The sequence below is a fragment of the Cryptomeria japonica genome, chromosome 11 (assembly GCF_030272615.1).
Source record: "Cryptomeria japonica chromosome 11, Sugi_1.0, whole genome shotgun sequence".
In the NCBI taxonomy this organism is placed as follows: domain Eukaryota; kingdom Viridiplantae; phylum Streptophyta; class Pinopsida; order Cupressales; family Cupressaceae; genus Cryptomeria; species Cryptomeria japonica.
In genome coordinates, this window is record NC_081415.1 from 179,026,547 (window position 1) to 179,052,346 (window position 25,800).

Consider the following 25,800-nt stretch of genomic DNA (forward strand, 5'->3'; position numbering starts at 1 on the left):
ACATGCAATGTTATCTCGAATATATTGTCTTGATGACATTAATCATTAAATAATTCTAAATAAATAAAATAATTCATAAATAAAATGATTCTCAAATAATTTTAGAGATAGATAAAATAATTCTTAAATAAATTTAAAATTATTAAATAGTTGTAAAATATATTTTAAAAATTATAAAGTATACTTCTCTATTTTTTAAAATAAATTTGTTTGTATTTATATTACTTAACATTATATTATGTTAAAATATTTAGCAATTTTTAATATAAATAAAAAAAAAATACACAATTACAAACATATGCACAAACATTCACGAAATAATTGATAAAAAATATTTTTTAATTGAAAAAATCTTCAAAACCTATAAAAATAAGATTGAAAATTTTATTGGCATAGCCATTTACACTCCAAATGTTTACTAACTCTTGGTTTTTCTCCATTTATGTGAAGACACCACTCCGTCAATAATTTTCTGGAGATTGGTGGGTTTGCTTATAAAGGACAAGCACGGAATTCACATATCGAAAAAGAGCGGAGACGTGGAAACCCTCGGCTTAAATCTGTGAGAACGAGACACATCAAGGAAAGAGACATCAAATAAAATAATAATAATTTTTTGTGTTTTTAATATTTTTAATATAATTATTTTTGTTATATATTTTTTTTATATTTTTAATATAATTGTTTTTGTTATATATTTACAAAATAAATTAAAGAAAAATTCAGAATTAGTTTTTATGTCATGTTAATTTCAATTGGATTCTTAGAAGGTGATTTCTATTTTTTTTATTATGTGTAATTTTTTTTTTTATAAATATAATGTTCACATTTATTCATAAAAGAAAATGTATATTCTCAATTACTTTTTGAATAATACAAGCAAGATATAAAAGCATAAAATAAAATATCTATGTTGCTTTCTTTTTGTGTTACTTGTTCCTCTTTTTCTTTATATTTCAATTAAAAAAGAAAAAATTAAAGCTAAAGTTTTTAAATATTAATATTCTTAATCTACACTATCTAGAAGAGTGCGTAAATTTTAATGTTTTAAGTAAGAGAAAAGAAATGAATGCAAAATTTCCGAAACAAAATTTTATTACATCAAACACTACCAAGTTTTCTCTTTTCAAGTGTAAAATGTGTTGCATATATCAAAGTTTTAAAGGCCAAAAGTTTAGAGATGTATAAGAGGTTCAAGGTCACATCATTTTGTCAAATTTAGGGTCACAAAATGTAGTAGATTATTATTTATTCATTATGTTTAAGTCTAACCTTAGGTTTGTTGTCATTTAATATTTCTAGGTTGCATTAATATTTGTAGTAGGGTAGTTTGTTATACCTACTCCCTACCTACCAAGAGGTGCTTGCCCTTTATAAGCAAGGCACTTGTACATTTCATATCATCTCAATTCATCATTATTTCAAGTGAAATACTATTTCTCTCATATAAAAGTTTATAGCAGATTGTAGGTCGTGGAGTGGAGTTAATAGTCCAACATGATATCAGAGCCATCTTCCAGCCAGCTTTATATTTGAGAAACTTTCACCAATCACCTTGACGTCCTAGGAGTTGCGATTTGCAATACATGTACCATTTTATTTGGTGCCATTCAGGATTATATTGATTTATTTTGGGTTGGGGTGGCATGTTCTAATCTGTGATTTGTGGGGAACATCTTAAATCACACGCACTAAGCTTAAATTTCTAAGCTTAAAAGTGTTAAACACTCAGAGTTGACTGACATTTTCTAGGCTTAACATGTTGCATAATGTATGTGGTCACACTAAAAATACACTTCTAAACTTAAAAGTGTTTAACACTTAGAATTGGCAGACATTCACTAAACTTAGTATGTTGCTTAAGGTGTAATTTAAGACTGACTGACTGACTGACCGATTTGTGGCAATCTCATTATCTCTAGCCACCTTCACATTTCACATTACAACAGGAGATAGTATATTTTGATTGACGATCGAACATCCATCTCTATTAAGTTGCTATCACAATTGCAGATCTTTGTTTGCATTGCTTGATTGTACTCACTAGTTTTATTTTTATGTTTGGTTTTCCAAATCGATCTACGCATCTTTTATCTTGTTCAAGACTGGCATTGACAGGCCCGATTTGTCATTTTTGGTAAGGTTGTTGTATTAAGCAGCTTTGCATAGTCTACGGGAGGCGAGATAGCATGTGGTGTAAATCAGGATTTTATAATCTCATTGCCCAAGCACACGATTTTCTATAAAAAAAACACATCATCCAGTTTATATCTATTGAACGAATGAAGCAGCACAGATTATTTTCGTGTAATATTATATGGCTTCTATTTGACTCTTCCATACTTTCTAATATGGTATCAGAGCAACGCTATTCTATGGGCCTGTTATTTAGTAAATAGATAAGTAGGAGGAAATATTGGCATTTTGAATGCCTTGAATCTTGTAGCAATAAAAAATTAAGCTTTGGAGATCAATAGCAGCATGCATGCAAGATTGGCTCCACCTCCTAGATTATCAGCGACATTCATCATAGAGTGGAAGCTTCGATAGATCAATCACCCAAGTTCGCATGCAGTCAAAGATCAAGATCAGTATTGAGTTTGTACAAGCCGATCATAGCTTCTTATATGTATGGTCATTTCCTCATAGCAGAATTATACACGGAATGGTGACACACATAGAACAATATCCTCGACATCGGATCACTATGATTACCATCTATCACACTTGGTTTCCCATCCATTTATTCGGCACGGAGTCATAGTAAGAGTCGATCGGAAATCCCGTCTAGAGCAGAGCATTTACAGAGGACCCAATCATTATCTATACTATCATTACTCCTTGTGTGCAGACGTTTCAGATTCATCTCAGAGGCATTGAGATCACCCATTGGCATCAAACCAAAAAGGCATGACGGTTCCAGGAGCCATGCACATAACAGAAGAGACTCTGTTCAGTATAAGTGTTTAATCCTTCGCAGCGCTGGTGGAAGATCAGACATTTCGTTATTCATTGCAGCTAAAATGTGTGAGAGTATCATATGGAAGGCACGAACCAAATACAAGGTCATAAAAGTACCAGGTTTTATCTATCTCCATCAATAGGTGTCAAGTTTCAAGTTCTATTTTGTTCAATTTAATTTCTAAAGCCTCTGGTGCTCGTATGTCCAACTCCAAATCTATTCTGCTTGGGTGGAAAGAGAAACCCCGGATTGGCTTCAGCACTTTGGATACTCATGGGGTGGACCCAATAAAATAGTCAGATACCTTGGTATCCCTTTTTTTGTCTCGCCCTCTCTTAAAGACACGTGGATTTGGGTCAAAGAAAAGATTGATAAAAAGTTTAACAAGTGGAACAATAGGGTTCTCCCCCTGGCTGGTAGGGTTCAAGTTTGCCAGAAAATCCTTTCTTCCTACAGTATATACTACTCCTCTATTTGGATGTTCAGTAAATACCAAATTTTTGAAATCCAAAATTCTATCAGACGATTCCTTTGGTTTGCTAGCAAGGGTAAAAGAAAGGCCCATGTGGTCAAATGGATCTAGTGCCACATAGACAAGAAACTTGGTGGGCTGGGTCTTAAGGATCTCAGAACGCAAGGAATTTCCCTTGCTGCCAAATGGATATTTCATGCTTTCAAAGGACAAGAACCCTGGAAGATTCTTGTCAGAAATAACATTCAAAATGGTGTCCCCAAGCTTGCCAAATCTTGGAAAGCCCTCCCCTTTAGTGATCCGGTAGCAGGCAGTTTCTCTGTGTTTGTCCAGGGTACTTGGGTGTTTAAATCCATCTGGAAAGCTTGGGAGCATGTGCATAAACTTATTGTCAACTCTAGCATTGACTGTAATAACACTCTGCAAGGGGACAAATCAATATGGTGGAATCTCTACCATAACTCTAAACCCCTTGCCTTAACCCAAGGATGCTCTGCTAGGTGCCGGTATAATAAGGGCATTAAGTATCTTATGGACATCTTGGAACATGATCATCTCATTAGCTAGGAGGGTCTTCGTAATGAGTATGGCCTCCCTACCTCGCATAAGAGAACCTACAATATGATTAAAAATGTTTGTGCTTGTCTCAATCTTCCCAAGAACACTAATGTAGATGCTCACAGATACCTCTCATTCATGTGGAAGGATGGTTCCCTCCTCTCCAAGATCAAACCCAAGTCTATTTATAGATTGCTCAACTATGACATCTCGATGGTTGATCACATTAACTCCCTTTGGTATGTTGACTCAAGTACCTCTGCTTGGCAGAAAACCTTTGAGAAACTATGGAAGTCTCCCATCCCCCCTAAGATCAAATGCTTTAGGTGGCAACTCATGTTGGATAGACTGCCTATTAGGAATAACTCAGCTGCTTATGACTTATGCTGTGTTTGTAGGAAGCCTGAGACTACACGGCACATCTTTCTTGATTGCATTTTTGCTAGAGAAGTCTAGTTGATGTTTGGAATCTCTCTTACTGAACATGTTTGTACTCTTGATATTATTACTAGTTTTATTCATGGGCTTAAGAAGGATGCTAACCTATTATGGCAAATTCTCTCTGCTTTCATACTTTGGTTTATTTGGAAATTTCGAAATGAGGAAAAGTTCCAAGGCAATGATAGGTCTCTTATTGGATTTTTTTAGAAAACTCATACGTTATAAAATTGTTGTGCAAATATGTTTATTGATGAATGTCGAGAGGGAAAAGTTGTTGCATTTCCTCAAGGATGGCAATGCAACTATGTTCATCTATGAGATGAAAGATGGATTTGAATGGGCTAGGATTGCGGAAAATCAGATTGCCTTTGATGATGCACTAAAGAAGCTGATCAAGGAGCTCAAGGATAACAAAGGTCCCTACTTTGACAAGCTCAAGATGTTTACTCAGATCCTGGATCGGAAGAAGGTGGTGTGGATGGAAGGTCCACAAGGCTGGACCATGTGGTTGGAAAATCAGGATGAGATTCTCCAATAGATGCCTAGTATGCTGCTGTAACAACTAGTATAATGATAAATACTTTCCTTCGTGACACTTTTTTGTAGATGGATAACTGTATATGTTCATTCGGTTAGTATCTTTGAATTTACTGCTTGATGGTTGAGGCTCTGCCTCCCATGGTCTTTTTGTATAAAACTCTCCATATTTTGATCTCTCGATTTTTAATACAAAAAAATATAGTTTTTAATAATATTAGAAATAAAATTGATGTCAATTATCTTTGTGTGTGTTATAGTTTAAAAGTCAAATAAACTTATTGTTTAAATAAGTCAAAGTGTCATGTATTATTATTATTAATTTATAATAGGGTCTATTTTCACAAGTTATTAGTTGTGTCAAGATGCAAAAAAGTTTATTAGGAGTGCATGATCGGTGGTATCCGACACTCCTTATAAGAAGTTCATATTATGGGGAGGATATGTTTTTTTCCTCACAAGTGACAAAATGAACCTCACAATCCAAATATGCTAAGTATCTAACACTTGAGGTTGGAGGCATCAGAGGCTAGAGGGCAATTAGCGTCCTCTCATCAGTCACCAACGACGGGGCTGTGCATCAGGCATGGTGAAATTTTCTCAATTGTGTATTTGCTTCCAATTGCAAATGGTATGATGTGTGCTTCAGATATTTGGTTTTCTATTTTACGTAGTGTGTTGTATGTTGGAAGGGAAATTGTATAGGGAAGCAGCTAACCTCTACGATCCTCTGACTACGAAGATCCTTTGACTGCCATACTTCAGTAGAAGATGATCGACTAGTGAATACGTTCCCTAGCAATTATGATCATGCGCAACAAGAAACAAATAAAAATATTCAGACATTGGTATGCCGTTTTATGTGATTTGTTTTCTTTTTTGTGCTCCTGTTTGGTGTGAATAAGTGGACATTTCGCATTGTGGGGGGGACAAAACATCAATGTTCCATTTCCATTTCAAGATAAATCAGCTAAAGTCAATGACAATTTCTAGTGGCAATGGTAGTTTCCCATGTTGTTTGAGATTAGGTGGCAGCGGCCGACAACAATGACTACATTTGAGAACAATATTTGGTCTCGTAGATGTAATGTGAAATAATTCCATGTTTTGTTTTGTGTGAGTTTCATTTCCTATAACTTCCCTAATGTTCAAGCATAGTGGTAAACAAATGTATCGAAGTAATTCAGTTCATGGATCTTGAAAGGGTTTATGGAAGAATCTAGAAAACCATAGGAGGTGAACAGTTGGTGAGTTCTTGTTCGTGTCCAAGTTTGTGGTAAGCCTGTGTGAAAACCATGGAAGGATAATGGGAGGTACCTTTCATTTGAATCAGGATCATGAACCAGAAGAATTGGGCTTACTACAGAAGGCTGTGAGTTTTTACCATGTTCAAACTAAGAGGGGGAATGTTAGAAAATAGTGCTCATGTTTGTATTTAGATTAGATATAAATTTTTCATTATTGTTAGACTATTATATTGTTAGTATGGTTTGTTGTAAGAGAGATTGTAGGGAAGTGAGTTGTTTGAACAACTCGTAGAATTAGGGATAGGTTTCCTATAATGTAGGCAGTAAAAATCCTATATATATGTATGTAATTTGTATTGAATGAATAAAGAAACACAAATTATTTTTGTGTAATATTATTTGGCTTCTATTTGACTCTGCCATGCTTTCAAATATATTATTGCTATTCAACATTAGCATCAAATAATCTCTTATGTTTTTCTTTCAAGGGAATATAATAGTAATTATAAGTTTTTTATAAGTATAATCAATTCTTGAATGCTAATTAAGAAAATTTGGTATCACTATACATTGGATTCATATGAAGATGTAGTAAAATATATAATCTCAATTATATTAATAATATTCCTGACCTTTTGATCCCAACTATTAGATGGTTCCACTAAAACTCCTGGGCCAGTCTTGGTCATAGGCTGGATCATATATACACATACCATCTTAAATAATTATGCAATAAATTATTCATGAATATCCTTTTCTACATAAGGTGACATATATGACATATTGTGTAAGTTGATATCTTAGATAATTTTTGTCCAATCAACATGAGAGATCAAGAATTTCCCACAAGGTCTCGTCCTATACTAAGGTTTTCACACTTCAATGAGTTTCCTAAGTAGTTAAATATTCAAGAGATATCAAGAGGAAAAAAGAAACTCAAAATATATTGTGAATGAGCCTAACTGATGTAGCAAAGTAGGGAACATAGGGGTTGTATCCTTTTCTTATGTACCTAACCACAAATTAGGTGTACAAAATTATTAGAGTCAATATAATGGTAATGGAATAATACAAGTTTATAGACCTTTCCACCATTATGATTCATAATTCAACATTAATATAATATTTCAACTCTAATACATTTTAGGCTCCATTCATCAACATGGAGACCATGTTGAGTACGCACCCAAAAAAATTCTCCTCATTTGTAGTTACATATTAATCATTATCTTATCACTCATGACACATCTTCCAATATCCAACATCATGTAACCAATAAGCAAGTAGACATAGCAACAATATAAATGTAAGGTTTTTAACTCAATAAGAAATTACCTTGGTTCACACAAATCCATAAGAAAGGACTTCTATTCAAAATTCACATAATAAATTTAATATTGAGGCTCTTATACTCAAGGGGTCATAGATATCTTGTAGCCATAAAGATCCTTTGCCTCATTACCTAGTTGCATTTTATTATTATATAACATGTCATACTATTGCATATATTCTAGGAATTTATATCTTTTGTAGAAAATATTTAAAATCTGATGTTGATTACAAAGGAATTTATAAATTACAAACTTTCATCCATGAGTTCTTTCTCTAAGGCATAAAAATATGGAGTAATTTAAGGCAATTTATGAATAATAATTTTTTCTTAAAACATTCATTGAGTTCTTGAAAAACCATAAGAGATCTATAATATTTTTAGACACTCAACATTTAAAATTTATTAGGACTAAGTCAAATATTTTCTTCCTCTAATTTGGTCGTATGAAGTTGTGGATTGCACATATTTTGAAGGTTTTAGGTGAGACCATCTCTAAGGAAATATCTTATATTTTGTATGTCTCTTTCCATCATCACTCTATATGCTCCTAGAGCTTATTCTTCACCATCTTATCATCATAAAACTCCACCTCATTGATCAAGAGGTGGTATCTATACCCTCTTTATGAAACAAATGTCCCCTTTCCCCTATCTAGCACCATATATTTGATCATATACAATGATGGATGATTATATCATGCTCTCTTTTTTATCCTTTGACTACTTTATACATGTGATAGTCACTAATGTACCTTGGACTAATATTACCATTCTACAAATTTTAAACCTTGCACAATTAATAGACATGTGATGTTAATTTCTTATGTTGATAGTTGATTTCATTGAAATGCATATCACATTCTACAATTAAGATTGAATGCGTTTTCATGAATAGAGGAACTTAATATCAAATTTCCATCTTATTAGTCAATAGTTTTTTTTTTGTGGAGAACAACCCACCAAAATTATCTCTCGCTAGAAATAGTTAGAGAACTGTATCTCACACCGGTAAGATTCTCATGCCGCATTTCTCCAAGAATTTTATCTTTCACAAGAGTTAGTCAAGGAGAATCACTCCTCTATGTGCTTTCATATTCCAATGTTTGTGTGAAAGTGGATTTAGGTCTTCATACACCTAGATTCCACTTTTACCCAAAACAATAATTTTAAATTTTAATCAGTTGTTTATACTAATTTCAATGTTACTTCCTTTATTTTCAATTTGTGAGTCCATAGAAAGTTATAGAAAAATTTTCTCAAATATTTACGTGATATAGTGATTCTTATTTTGAAAACATAATGTTTAATATTAAATATTAGCATTTTGACATGTAGATATATCTTAACATTAATTATTAAATAAAATAAAAAAATCTCGTAAGTAAATATTTAAAAAAAAAAAGATAAAATAGTTCATAAATAAATAAAAAGGACCTTTAAATTAATAATTTTTTTGTGTCCTTATATATACATAAGGTATCTAACATCATATTCTACTAAAACTATTTAATAATTTCTAATATAAACAAGTGTTGTAGGGCAACAAAGTTCCTGCCAAAGATTGACAAAACAATCAATTATAATCTGAGTCTATAGGAATGAGTGCATATTGTTAACCATGTGAAGAGATGAACTAGGATTAAAGATCCATTTGATAATTAGTTCTTATGTGGAATGCAATCCATTGGTCTAATTATGTGTCAAAAATGACCTATAACAATTAGTATGTCTAAGTGCAAAGCTGGGTTTCCTTCAAGGTGTACACACTAGTGACTTGGGGATTACATCTGATCACAATATATGACAAAAGAAAAATTCTTATTATTCCGCTCTTTGCAAAAAGCTAGGCAATTTTAACCCAAGTATTGTACCAAATCAAATAGGAAATGATCCTAGGTGTGCCAATGATACAACTCAAATGTTACTTCTATGTACCTAAAAAGAGGGTATGTTAACTCAAAACCTTAGGAACAACAAATTAAAAATAATAAAGTTGAGTCGAAAACCATAAGAACAACAACTCTCAACAATTTTGCCAACATCTCCTGATATTTCTTTTTGTCATAATCTGATGTGCTTGTTTCAATAGTAGCCTGAACCTGTTTGTCATGATGATTAGATGGTTAATAAAGGATATGCATAAATTGGCCACTTTCAGATTTGTAAATGAAAAAAAAGATTATAATACACACAAAAAGTAACATTATAGCATTTAAAGAGAGGCATACAAATTACACTCTTGTCAACATAGACCTTCTCACATCTTTCCTTTATGTTCTTTTTGTCACCACCTCAATCAAGAATTATTGTAACATCATTGGATATAGTTACCCATCGTCATAATAATGAAATTAAACTTAAACTTAACAATACTAGCAAAACATTTGTCTTGTTGGATCCACCCAAACTGTAATAATTGAATAAGCTTTGATTCTATAAGACTTAACCTCTCAAAAATCCTATAATCAGTGGAAGAACTCACTACCAACCTTCTTTATTGTACCAAACATTTCATATTCAAACTTTTCAAGCTTCATGCCAAGCTCTTTTGTAACCAGAGGGAAACCTAGAAATCATCATATTTGAACTAATTGCAATTAATCAAATCAATAAATAAAATGCATATAAAACTAGGTTTATTTAATTAAATAGTCAAAATATAAAGATACCAAAAGAACATCCCCCTATTGATAAACAAAATCATTATCTATGTACTTTAATTTCTAAAAAAGACAATATAATAATCATTACAAGTTTACAACTAAATATTATTATAGATAAACCCTAACTTGGTTATTTTTTGAAATACACAAAGCTCACTATCAATACTAATTAGATGGACTTAGAAAAAAAGATACTTTTTCACCAAATCAAACCCTAAGAAATGAGGTTTAAGGCTGAAATAACTAACTTGGCCACCAGTAAGTGTTGCAAGGTCCTGCAACTTGGCTTTCTTGTTTTATCCAAAGCCAAGAGCTTTAATTGCACAAACATATTTAGTATAATAGAAACAACACAAAGTAATTTTAAAATTCTTCAAGGGTGGTGTATATTAAAACATAGAAAAGCATGGAAGATGGTAAAAAAAAATGGAAGGCATACCTTTACTACTGCACGAATCTTATCTTTGCTTCAGAATAAAGAACATAAAATTCAGTTAGCATTCTTGAAGTTAAACATGAGGGAGAATTCATGAGGAGAAAATAAAAATAAACATTTTTTACCTTTAATGCTAGTTTCATTGCTCGGACAACCGCATTTAAGCTTGATATTTTTTTTCATGTATTAAAAGTATTAAAATTAAAAGGTTTTCATGTTTTTTGCTAGTAGCGGCTGCTCAACTTTTTTAGGAAATATTGTGGAGTTGGTGACCCCATGAGTATTTAATTTTTAGCTTATTTTTAAGAGAAATCTTAAAATTAGTAATAATTTGTGCAAAGAAAAAATAGAAATAAAATGTTAAAAAAAAAAAGAGCCAATATGCAGTTGCTGCTTATTTCCAGCCCTCCTATTTTCCCATATCTTATTTTCAATTACGAAATAATAGCTGCTCCACTTAAAATAGAAAAAGATTCTAAATTATCCTTTATGTCCAAGGGGTTGAGCTTAACTGGTTAAAACACTGGGTTCTCACTGTGGAGACCCAGGTTCAATTCCCAATAGGGACATCTAAAATGGAATTCTAATTAAATGTTATCCATAACTAAACTAATATATTAACCCTAAACCTAACCTTAACCACTATGTAAACCATAACCATAACAATAAACTATAAACCTAACCTTAATCCTAACCCATACCCTAAACCATAACAATAACTCTAATCATGATATACACCCAAACCATAATCATAATCCTTACCCAAACCATAACCATAACTAATACCAAACCTAACCATGATGTAAATCCTAAGTGTAACTCTAACCATGATCTGATGCAGGAGCATCCCCATTCAATGAGAAATATTGTATCAATCAAAAATATATTTTCTTTCCAGTTGTTCTTGTTCTGTGTTACAATTTTTGTGCCACTTCCAGAATTTTTCGGTAGTTGTTCATTTTTCATTATGGATCAGATTGTTGGCTTTTAGACTAGTTTTTCTTCCTTGTCTGAGATTTTTAATTCATTTGGATTCTTTTTCGGCAAGTTATCACTTTTAGATTGGTTGTTTCTTAGTTGCCAGAGTAGTTTTGAGCTTAATGGCTAGTTGGAGATTTCTTCTTGTGCGGAGCGATTTCTTGGCTTGCAAATCTATTTGGTAGTATGCTCGATATTCCTTGGCCCTTGGATGATCTTCCTTGGTGGTCCACACTTCATTTGTGTTCTTGGTGGAGGAGATATTCACATTTTGGGGCCGACCTATTTTACACTTTTCATTTTCCTATTTTGGAGAATGTGATCTTTTTTGGCTAACTCAGATGTGTTCTAGATGCTATATATATTGTTGTGTTCAATCCTTAAGTAGACAAGTGAAGATAGATGATGGTTGAGGTTTATGATTTGTAATTTGAACTTCTCAAGAGACCTAGATGGATCATTTTCTAGAATGTAAGCTGTAATAAGCCATGTAAGCCTGTATGTTGCCCGAATGTTGTCAGCTTGATTTTAGTAAATCTATGATGTTGCGGATGTCTAATTGTGCGTTTTCTACTTCATATTGTATTTCTTTCATTGTGTTACTCTTTCTACATGATCCAAATTATTTTCATTGAGGATCCTCTGGATCATGGTTGTGCTAGATATTATCAAAGTTGGTTGCAAACCTTGAGGAATTCCTTTGTGTGAACACATCATCAATTTGAGGTAGGCTGTAAGTGTGTTCAATAGATCACCAACAAAGAGGCAATTGAAACCTTGTAGTCAGATTGTCAAGTTGAGGCAGTTGCACTAGATTAAGGGAGGAGATGCCACCATGAAGGATGAATCCTAGGAGGGTACAACAGATGATGGAGGATTTCAAGAATGAGATCTGAAACATGTTGGCTGGTTTGTAGAGGAATCGGGAATCAAATAATGAGTATGAGGAGGAATGGGAAGAGATAGAGGTTGAAGAAGTTGAAGGACCGGTAGGTGAGGGAGAAGAAATGTTTCTTAGAGTAGTGGCGCAAGTGAGTAAAGTTCATAAAGTTGAGGTTTCTAAGTTTTCGGGTACATTGAATTTGGAAGACTTGATAGATTGGATTGGAGAGTTGGAGGAATACTTTGAGTTTGAATATATTAAAGACCATAGAGGGTATGGTTAGCACAAAATAAATTGAAAGGGAATGTTTCTTTATGGTGGAAAGAGTTGCAGAGAGATAGAGTGGAGAATCATAAGATAATAAACACCCAGTGGAGGTAGATGGTAGTAAGATTGAAGGATAAATTCATTCCAGGGGACTATGAGTTGGAATTGTTCAAAAAGTTACAGAACTTGAAGCAAAAGGACATGAGTGTGAAGGAGTATACTGAATAGTTCTACAAGGTGATGATCAGATTTGGTCATCGAGAGATGGATATGGATAAGGTGGCTAGATACATAAATGGACTTCGATTTAACATTTAGGATGGGATGAGTATGTTGAAGATTTCTACAATTGAGGAGGCTTATCAATATGCGTTCAAGGGGGAAGATAAATTTAAGAGAAGATAGCAGAATAACCCTAAGGGAAGATAAAGATATGCAGTGGATAGAGGGAAGATGAGTGGCAGTATGGAGAAGCAGACTTCTAAGGAATCGAAGTCTAAATGGAGTAAATAATTGGAGAAGAAGACACAAAGAAAAGTAAGTGACAGTAGTAGCAGGGAGTTCTTGGATACATGTTTCAAGTGTGGGGAAATCAGACATAGAGCTTATGAGTGTCCCAAGAGTAACAAAGGAATGGAAAGGAATTTCATGACACGTGAGGACCCCGATGCTAGAGTTGTAGGTGAGAGCATGATAGCACCAGAGAAAGGAGAAACTATAATTTTTAAAAGAGTCTTGATGTAGAAGACCAGAGAAGAAACTAGACCTACTCAGAGAAAGAATCTATTCCGAACTATTTGCCAATCAGGTAGTAAGTGTTGTAAGGTTAATATAGATAGTGGTAGTATTAAAAATTGGGTATCAGAGGAGATGGTAGAAAAGATTGGTTTGAAGAGTCTTGAGCACTCTTCTCCTTACAAGGTGAGTTATTTGGAATATGATCATGTGGTAGAGGTGAGAGAGAATGCTTGGTGAATTTTAATATTGGGCCTTACGAAGATGAATTCTTGTGTGATGTTGTGCCTATGAGTGCTTGTCATGTTTTTCTAGGTAGACCTTGGTAGTATGATAGGGGAGCTATCTATGATTGTAGAAAGAACCTGGTCAATATTGAGAAGGATGGGTAGAAGTTCACTTTGGTTTCTTTGAAGGAGAAAGAGAAGGAAGTGAAGAATTTAAGTCTTGTGAAGAGTTACAGTGCTGAGAAGCAACATGCAGAGGTTATACCGGATGATGGTATGGATTTGAAGAAGGGTTTTGTGGATGAGACTATTTGCAAGGTAGTACCTGATGATAGTAAGGTTAGAGTTGTGGTAGCAAACAGGATGAATTCTTGTGGAGGAACTAGATCAAATTTGCAGATGAAAGAGAGTGGTAATGAGAGATAGTGTGCAGATATGAAGCAAGGAAAAGAAGAAGCGGAAAATAAGTTAGAGAATTTATCTGAGTTACTGAAAGGGGTAAGGAGGAATAATTTTGTAGATAAAGAGGACATGTGGATCATAAATGAGTATGAGATCTATATCTCAAATCCTTTTTTATTTCCATGAGCTTCCTCTCATGGATCATCTTTTTGTACCTGGGTTGTTTGATGCAAGAGCATCCCCAACTGATGATCAATATTGCATCAACCAAAAATATAATTGCTTTCTAGTTGCTCTTATTCTATGTTGCAGTTTCTATTCTTCTTCCAAAATTTTTTGGTAGTTGTTCATTTGTCATTGCAAATCAGATTGTTGGCTTCTAGACTGGTTCTTGTTCCCTGTCCGGGATTTTTAGTTCATTTGGATTCTTTTCCAGCAAGTTATCACTTCCGGATTGTCCATTTCTTGATTCCCAGAGCAATTTTGTGCTTAATGGCTAGTTGGAGATTTCTACTCGCATAGAGCGATTTCTTGGCTTGCAAATCTCTTTGGTACCATTTTCGATGTTCCTTGGCCCTTGGATGACCTTCCTTGCTGGTCCTCACTTCATTTGCATTCTTGGGCAAGCTGATATTCATGTTTTGGGGCCAACCTATTTTACATGTTTTATTTTCTTGTTTTTGGAGAATGTGATATTTTATGGCCAACCCAGACGTGTTTTGGATGCTATATATATTGTTGTATTTGATCCTTTCATAGACAAGTGAAGATAGATGACGATTGAGATTTATTATTTGTAATTTGAACTTCTCAATAAACCCGAATGAATCATTTTTTGGAATGTAAGTTTTAATAAGGCATGTAAGCTTGTATGTTGCTCTCATGTTTTCAGCTTGATTTTAATGAATCTATGATGTTGCAGATGTCTAATTGTGCATTTTCTACTTCATGTTATACTTCTTCTATTGTGTTACTCTTGCTGAATGATCTAGATTGTTCTCATTGAGGATCCTCTGAATCATGGCTGCATCATGATGACAAGGCTAACCCTAGTCATAACCCTAACCCTAACCCTAACCATAAATCTAACCCTAACCCCAACTCTATAAATATTAACCTTGACCTTAACCATATTCCTAACCATAATATTAAGCCATAACCCTAACCATGATGTAAATACTTACCCTAACAATGATGTAAATCCTTAACCTAACCCTTAACCCTAACCATAATCTTAACCCTATCCCTTAACACTATCTCTAACCCTAACCCTTAATTAATAACCATCATGTAAACAAGCTAGTTATTTCCTAGCACTCTTTTGGCCTATGCCAAAATGAGGGCAAAAATGAGAGCTCCAATGTCGTCTTCTCACTGCCATGACATGGAATCAAAAAGAAGGCCAACTCAGTGGTTAGTGGGCTATGTTGAAGGATATGGACAAAATGTTTTTGTTGAAAAGAATTTAAATTTTTTCAATCAAACACAATTGATAGTTGTAAATATCATTTGCCAATATCCTCATAGCCTCAACTATATTAAGTTTGATAATTCTACTGTTATTGCAGGTGCTTGGTTTTTGAACTGCACCCATCTCTATTTCATAACATGCAACAACAAAGTAAGGGAAAAAAATAAGAATGTTGAATTTCATACATCCATTCAATAAAATACTATTGAATAAAAATATTTTTGCATAAATTCATATCAGAGGCACCAATCACTCACCAAGACAACATAGATTTTTTTTTTTGAAAGGGAGTACAATTACCTAACTTTAACACTCAAATACTAATACCAAAATTTACACAAACCTACATTGATTGGAAAATAATATTAACGTTCCAAAATAGAATGAAAAGGTACCGAAAAAGGAATCCAAGTAGAATAACTTGCATTCAAAATAACAACTGAAAAATTATAGAAAATAATTAATCAAGTGTGATATAAAGAGGGCCCCACATGAGCACCATGCAAAAGGTAGGTATTAGTCTATGCTTTGTTTGTATCATAGAATTGAAGAAGGAGAAAACTCTATACAAGATTTTTTTTAAGGTTGTGACACATTTAAGAAGTATATGGACAAATGATTAAAGATTGAGGTATACCATATAATTGATACAAAAGAAATATAGGTACATTGATATTTTCACTAGATGGATATGAATAGTGAACCATTACATGATGAGAAATATTAGAGAAAATACTAAAAAATCTTATCAAAATGTTTGGTCAAAAGTGATAACCAAACTTAGGCAATTATGGTAGTATGTATGAGGTAAGGCAAGGAAACACAAGTCTCTTAGTGGTTGCAATAAAGTTTTCTTGTCAACTCTATATAGTGTTTGTGTATGAATTTGTAAACCAAACCAAGAATCATCACTAGTATACTACTAATTTTGATAGTTCCATGGATTGAAAGATAGAATGACAGCTAAGATTCAATAAGAGATCACAAGTGAACACTTGTAAAGATGAAATATTTTAATTTTATCATCTATATTCTAGTATTTATAAATATAAGATTAAATTTATAAAATGGGATTCCTCTAAAGAATAAGATTCACAATATTTAAAATGTCGCTTTTGATATTATTATCCTAAGTAGAGAAATTGGACTAACTATACTTCTATTACTAGCATTATTTATAATTGTACCCCTTTTTTCTAAGGGAAAACTAAATAAATACATAGAGTTCATTTAGTACCTTATGTTTAGCAATTGGAAAATATTTCAAATAAGGGCCTTAATTTTTTAGTGAATAGAAAATATTTCAGAGCAACTAAATCATTTTTTTTCTACAAAAAGTATAACATTATCTAAATCACCTAGTCATGTTGTTATTAAACTTCTAAAATAAATTATTTTTACCGTAGTAAACAATGTGTGATTTGAACCTAATAACATAAAATTTATAATACACATGTTACACATCCAAATCACATTTTCCATTACTATTAATTTTTTCCTTGTTTTAGGAGTAATATTTTTATCAATATAAATTCTCCCTGAATTTTGGAGCATATTCATTTTGAAATTGTAACTTTCTAGGATTTTTTTATTAGAATTAATAGATATATAATTGTGCTTTCAAGAGGTGTTTTGTGGTCTTCTGGTGGAGGCTAACATATAGACAAACCTCAAAATCATCCAATGACAAAGACTATTGAACATGACTTGTCAATATTGTATTGTAATGTTCATATTCTCCTTTCTCTCATTTTTATCATGGCCTCTATCAATTTACGTATATGGATCCTCTAATTTGATGAATACAAATAATATAGGTAGCACAGAGTTGAGGAGTAAAAACTATTTTTCTATGTTTACAAAAATAAGAAATTAAACTTATGATAGATACAGTTTAGTCATAGCTATGAAATTTTTTATTTACTTAGTCATCTAGCTAGAGGAAGATATTCATGATACATTATTTTGATATAATTAGTTTTTAAATATGTGTACTTTGATCTCATTGGTAATCAAGTGATCACAACCTAAATCTATAAGAAAACATTTATTCTAGAGGTTGTATACAAATAGATTGGGTCACATTTATATCATTTCATACACTACCTACAAAAAAAATACATGTCAAACTAAATTAGCCTGTATTACTTAATCTTTAACATTCTTTTCGTTCTTGAATTATGTAAAGGAATAATATTCATTTGTAATGACATGTGAATATTACTTCCTAGAAAGAAATTAGAATCACTTGAACGAATGTGCAATATAATATATATAGATTCATTCATAGTTGAGAGTAAGGTCATATATAAGTTTCATCTTTATGACATATTTTTTTCTAAATGTTTGATCTTAGTGTTTTTAGATATTCCCAATGGTAGATTAATGTGTGGCTTTGATAGGCATTGTTCCCCCTCAACACCATATAGTGCCACAACTAGGAGTATATAAGAGAAGCTATTGTTAGACCCTACAAGGGTTATTGAAACCCAAATCTTTCAAGGCCAAAAGGTGGTACCCTCAAGCATCTAAACCAATGTGATGGAAAATACAAATAAATGAATAAATGCAATTCAATTTATATTTAATCTTAATTAATAATTTATTTTTTATAAGAAAATATACTAAATAAAATAATTTATTTATAATATCATTATAAAATTGAAAAGAATATTTTATTATTTAAATATCAAATAAAAAATGTAAATAAACATTCCTAAGATTTCTTTTGAATAGAAGTAAAATAAATTGTACAAATTACAAAACTTAATTAGGGTTTGTGAAGATTTTATTTAAAAGTTGCATAAAGTTTATCCTAAAATCACGATGACGAATTCTTGGAGGCATTCGCTCTATGCTTACACATTGATTTTGGTCGGACTCACCTATGTGGTAGGTGATGTGGTAGCCAAATCACCTATTTTGTTTGTAATTAAGAAACTTTTCACTTCTGTTCATTTTTTCTTAAAGCAATTTTTTTTTACAAAAATAAATAAATACCCTAAATTGTAGAGCTTGAAGTCACGAATTTAGACATAATTTTTTTTATTATTTTGATTAATTTTAATATTTTTATTAATTAAACATTGTGAGTAGGTTTTTTAAGTCAAAAAAGAAGTAGATTAGAACTTTAAAAATTATTAAATGATATTTAAAAAAAATAAAAAATATATTTTTGACTAAATGAGATTATCTTCTCCAAAAGGGTATTATTTCTTTTTTAATAACCATAAATTTAGTAGACAAAAGGTGACACTGAATGAAAACTACCAAATTCAGATATGTTGGACTTAAAAATATTATTATGAGAAAAATATACTTCAAATTAATTTTTTTAACATTGCATATATATGTCCTCTATTTGGAAAATAAAAATCAGAAAAAAATAAGTTCATTTTCATTTTGTTTGGTGATGCTGACTAGAACCCGTGACTTTCAGTATTTTTCAACAATAAAAAACATATCTTTGAATATATAAAACAAATATCAATTTTTTAAATATATATTTTTTAAAAAACATACAAAAATTTCATTGATATTTCTATATTTGAAATTCAATTTAGAAATGTCACTTTTATGTGGTCGAATTTAAATAGTTTTAGTTATGTTGACCACTTCCTTTATTAAATTGTAATACAACATTGTGCTTTTACCGCATTAAAGTTTGAATAACTTCCCCCTTCCCATTTGATAGATCTATTTATGTAATACCTTTCCCACAACACTTTGAAATCTCTAACTTTGAAAAATACAAGGAAAAAGGTGAGCCCCATGACCATGTCAAATAATTTGTCATGGGTTACCAAGAAGTATCCTATAGCGACAATTATCTTCTTTGATTGTTCTCATATAGACTAGGTGGTCAAGCCTTGGAATGGTGTAATAACCCACTTTACTTAACCCAACAAAATTTTCACCACTTTTTTTTTTTTTTTTGTTTACTTTAATCATTTGTGTTTGATTCAATCGCATACTCTGGGCATCCATCCATTAGGATTAGGCATTCATCCATCCGGGATGAGCATCTAACCATATGGGTTAGGCATTTGTCCATACAGAGCAGAAGGTTTCATCTATCCAATACAAGATAGGCATCTACCCATACAGGGTAGGCATCTATCCAATTGGGATAGGAGGTGCTCTGGCTAGAGACTTAGACTCATTGGGACCATTCGGGTCCTGATTCACTCACTAAGTACTACACTCTTCTAATAGGAGTGCACCGAGGTTGCCGTCCTTAGGAGAAATCAAAATAATATAATACAAGCTTGAATTCCACCTCAGAATTTATCTTAAAGCCTCGGGAAGTCAAGCGAATCCATACGGGATTCCTTCCAAGTATGCATTGAATTACTTTTTCTTTTTTATTATACTTATCTTTCAAATTAGGATTCTACTCAATCCTTCTTCTTACCAAAACCTAGACCCCATCCACGAACGCCTGAGTACTAAGGACAACTCCGTCCCTAGACTGCCTACATACCTATTTCGGCATGGGATCAAGGCGTAAAGTATGAGTTTTGTTTTCTACTCTATGGTCTGATGTAAACTAATTAGAGGGTACACAACCCTTTCTAGGGCCAATGTCCCAAACAGTTTATTTGCGGTTGCTACCCATGGTGGTAGCACTTTAGCAAGGGCTCAAGATGGCCTAATGCTTGTGGCTTAAAACAACTAGATCCTAATACCTATCATAAGCGTCACCCTTGACCCAATTGTTAATCGTCAACAATTCTTTGAGATTAAATCAATTTCATAAAAGCATTTCACTCAATCAATCTTAAGGGGGTTTACTATGGTTTAACTCAGTGGATGTAAAATCATTTAACGACTATCTTATTAGATTATCGATCCAAGGGGTATTACCCACCCCTTTGATTTTAACTTCCAAGTGTCCCTTATTACTCCACAATGATTTATAGGGACGATGTCACAGACATCGTTGATGCAGCTTTATTTGGCGTTAAGTGCAGTAGTTCAACATGATGACATTACCTGTAAGTGTGACCCAAAGGCATTGTATATATCGAACGCTGCTAGGTTTTGGTTTTCTGACTTCCTTTATTTAGTTTTCTAACTAAGAAGCTATGAAAATCATCATGCTTTGAAACAATTATGAATTGAACGTGTATAATTAGACATTGCAAAGCTTAATTGATTGAAACAACTACTTGATGAACTACGTGGAACAAAACCATAACTAAATTATTTAATATTCAAAACTTGAAATATAACTTACATAATAATGATAATTATGAAACTCACATATTAATAATTAAACACGTAACTTGCATGGAGATGATGAAGACGTCAATAAATGCAATTAATGTATAATTAATTTGCATGATGCAAAAATAGTGTAACTTACATGCAAGATTAAGCAACGATTTATTCCTACCACGGGATTAATTAATTATAGAGTCATCGGTTCCAAAATAGCAATTAGTTTAGACATAGACAAATTTTGGATCAAATCATAATAATATAAATTAATTACTTATAATGAATCTAAAATGCCAATTAAGTAACCCAATAAATCTCAAATAGATTGAGAGATTCCAATTATATACTTTAATTTACAATTACGAATTTACTATACAATGATCCCAATTATTTATAAATTTTCTAAGCTTAGTTTACTAACTTAAAATTCATACTAAAGAAATTAATAACAATTCCTAAATTGCAAATTCTATGTATAAAATGAAAAAAATCTAAATAAAAAAAAATATATATAAGTGAAACTTTTTTTTTTTAAAAGTTAATGGGGGGTGGGGGCCATGGGTCCCATCACCCTTGCGGTCCTGTAGGTGCAGGCCCGTAGGGATGAGGGGACACTGTGGGCCCATCCACTCCTCTTGTGGCCACTGCCATAACAGTGACCGCAGGGGAAGTGGAGGGTACCACTTCCCCGACGGTTATATTAACACTCCTCCCTTGCATGCTGCCCGATACTTATTCGAAATAAATTTTGAAAACCACTTTTTTTTAAAAAATCACTTTGCAATATTTCATATATTTATTTTTGTTTTGATTAAATTTAATAATAACATATATATATATATATATATATATATATATATATATATATATATATATATATATATATATATACATATATATACATATATATGTATATGTACATATACATATACATATATGTGTATATATATGTATATACATATACATATATATGTATATATGTATATAGATATATATACATATATATGTATATATATGTATATACATATACATATATATGTATATATATATATATACATATATATATATATATATATACATATATATATATATATATACATATATATATATATATATATACATATATATATATATATATATACATATACACACATATATATATATACACACACACATGTATATGTACATATATATATATATATATATATATATATATATATATGTACATATACATATATATGTATATGTACATATATACATATATATGTATATGTACATGTATACATATATATATATATATGTACATATATGTACATATACATGTATATATATATATATATGTATATGTACATATATGTACATATACATATATATATATATACATATATATGTATATATATATATATATATACATATATATGTATATATATATATATATATATATATATATATATATATGTATATATATATATATATATATATATATATATATGTACATATATATATGTATCTTTATATATATGGGTTTTTTTTTTTCATTCCAGTTTATTTAATAATATAAGAGAGAAATATATAAAAAGATACATGTATAAGAAAAATGTTAATGTAAAAAAATGAGAATAAGAATTTAATCACAGGGATGAAATAACATAGAGAAATTAATTTGTTTTAGTAATGTACAGATAACTAAATTATCACAGAGATAGGTAGATGCTTAAATTTTGATTTCGTAGTGATCATATCCATCAATTTTGCCCTTATGCTGAGATAAACAAAGCTTTCTTTGAGAGATTTTCAGGAACTAATATTCACAGAGAGAGATATATACTTTATTTCCACAGAGAATAAAGAATACAGTGAAGTTTATACTTTATTTCCAGACGTTTTATGTTCATAGAGAAGTAAGACTGCTCTTAGAGGAGAATGAATTAATTAAGGAATTAAGATTTATGATCAAATCTACATTCAGAGAGAGAAATGGGTTTTTACTCACAGGAAAATTATTTAAATAAATTCATATACAGATGATCAGACTTGTATTCACATAGAGGTGAGATTTCTTTACAGGGAAGTAAGATTTAATTTAAGAAATAAGATTTACATTCAAATTCTCATTCCAGGAGCGAGAGTAATGAATTTAAGAGAAGAATAATAAGGAACAAGATTCATACACAAGTGATTATCATTTAATCACATAGAGAAGAGTTTAATCTCAGAAAAAATAATTAAATAAGGGAAATATGATTTTTGCACAGATCTAGAAATTTATTTTGGAAAAGCAAAAGCAAGATCTGATATTTTTTTTCTAAAGAAAATTAAATAAATAATAAAGCTATCTTTTACATGCATTATATGAAAAGTAATTTTATCAATATTTATCCCTAAATAAGAAAAAAAGAGATTTACAATCTAATTTTTGTTTTATAAAGGAAGATCTAGAAGCTATATTTTTTTGATAATACAAATTTCTCATATGTAAATGAGAGATGACAAAAGAAGAGAACCTGACTTATTGAAGCTCGATGTTGAATCCTCTCCAATCTTCTAGCTATCCTTCTTAGATCCTTCCTTGCAACTTGAGAGAAATGTTCAAGAACAACTTAACAATCCTACAACGAAAATGTGACTACCAAGGAAGAGAAATGTTCAAGAACAACTTAACAATCCTACAACGAAAATGTGACTACCAAGGAAGATCCTACTACTAACAACAAGGAAATTTGGGAATTTTTCTTCAAAACATAATCAACTCCCTCTTTTGAAAACTTGCATACAATATATAGGAAAAATCCCTTAATTCCACTATCTAGAGAAATTAATTAAGAATGAGATTCTTTTCCAATATTGGACCCATGCAAAATTGATTAATATTCTAGTGGGGGAGTTACATGCAAGGTATTGAAGATTCCTCTAGAAGCTTCTAGTTTCTCCTACAACATGTGCCATAATTGGGAATGGGAAAATAAAAATAAAAATAAATAATGCCTTTTGAATTATATTCTCCAAGTGTGTATCCGGGCCCATTTTTTGTTCTTTTATAATATTCATTCAATTATTTTCAATAGCTCAACCAAAAAGATAATAGAATTGTATCAAATCAAAAAGTGATAAAGGAGGGTTGTGACATCCTCCCCCCCTTAATTTGTGTATCATCCTGATGCACTTATTGAATGTATCCAAACGAGTCTATAGTTCATGATTAGCTTAAAACAAAAAAGGAAACAACTGTTGCATTTCCCTAGTATCTTCCCACGTGGCATTCTTTTCATCATTCTGATTCCATTGTACTTTGCATTGATCAACCTCTTTGTTGTGCAATTGGCACTGATGCCTCTCCAAGATTTTGAATGGCTCTATCATTATTCCTCCCATTTCCTGGACCTGTAAAGCATCCCAATTCAAAATATGTTTCTCATCAAGTACATACTTTTTAAGAAGAGATACATGGAAGACATCATGGATTCGGCTCAACTAGGGAGGTAAGGCCAACCGGTATGCAACTGGATTAATCCTTTCCAATACTTCAAAAGGCCCAACATAATGAGGTGCAAGCTTAGTCTTTTTCCCAAACCTTATGGAACTCTTGTGTGGCCTAACCCCTAGGAAGACTTTCTCTCCCACCTCAATCTCCCTTGGTGTCCTGTTTTTGTCTGCATAACTTTTCTGCCTATCTGAGGCTTCCTTCAATCTTTGCCTAATTTCCTTAGTTTTCCTTTCCATCTCCTTCAACATATCTGGTTCAACAATTACTCTATCTTCAAGACTATACCAACTCAAAGGTGTTCGACATGGCCTACCATATAATGCTTCGAAAGGTGCCATTCCCAAAGATGTTTGATATGTATTATTATAAGAAAACTCTACCAGAGGTAAGTAGTCTTCCCATTTCTTCTCTTGGTCCATGCAGTACATGCGAAGTAGGTCTTCCAAAATTTGATTTGTCCTTTCTGTTTGACCATCAGTTTTAGGATGGTATGTAGTGCTAAAATTTAGTTGAGTTCCAAGAGCTGATTGAAGAGTTGTCCAAAACCTTGAAGTGAATCTAGCATCTCTATCTGATATGATTTTCTCTGGCATTCCATGCAACCTAAATATTTCCTTAACAAAGCACCTTGCCAAGGTAGGTGCATCATTCGTCAGATTCCTTGGTATAAAGTGTGCCACCTTAGTGAGTTTGTCAATTACCACCATTATCGTATCATTCCTAGATGGTGACATGGGCAATACTTGAACAAAATCCATGCTAATAACTTGCCACTTGTGTTGAGGTACATCATGTAACTATAATAATCCAGCTGGATGTCTATGTCTACCTTTACTCTTTGACACTCCAAACATTTAGCCACATACTTGACTATGTCATTCTAGCCAAAAGTATAACTTCTTTAGATCTTCGTAAAGTTTGTTAACCCTCGGGTGCCCTGAGTAAGGAGCATTATGAGCCTCCAATAAGACTACTTTCCTTAAGTCTCCTAAATTAGGAACATAGATTCTATTATTGTATCTGAGCAACCCATCTTCATCTAATGTATACCTTTCAACCTTAGGATTGGTTGGATTGTATTCTAAAGTCAATTTGACTTGCTCATACCATGGGCCATGTCAATGTTTATCCATTACTTGCCTTTTGAAAGAAGTTTTGAATGTTGTTATAGTCATCAAGTGTCTCCTTGTACTTAAAGCATCTGCCACCCTATTTTCCTTCCCCTTAATATATTCAATTTCAAAATCATATTCACTTAGAAACTCTAACCACCTTCTTTGTCGAGCATTTAAGTGGGGTTGGGTAAAGATGTACTTTAGTCCTTGGTTATCTAACTTTAACTCAAAGGGCTTCCCTAGTAAGAAGTGTCTCCATTTCTATAGGGCATGCACAATCGCTGCTAACTCTAGGTCATGGGGTGCATAATTAACTTCATGAGTCTTCAGCTTCCTGGATTCATAAGCTACTACCCCTTCATCTTGG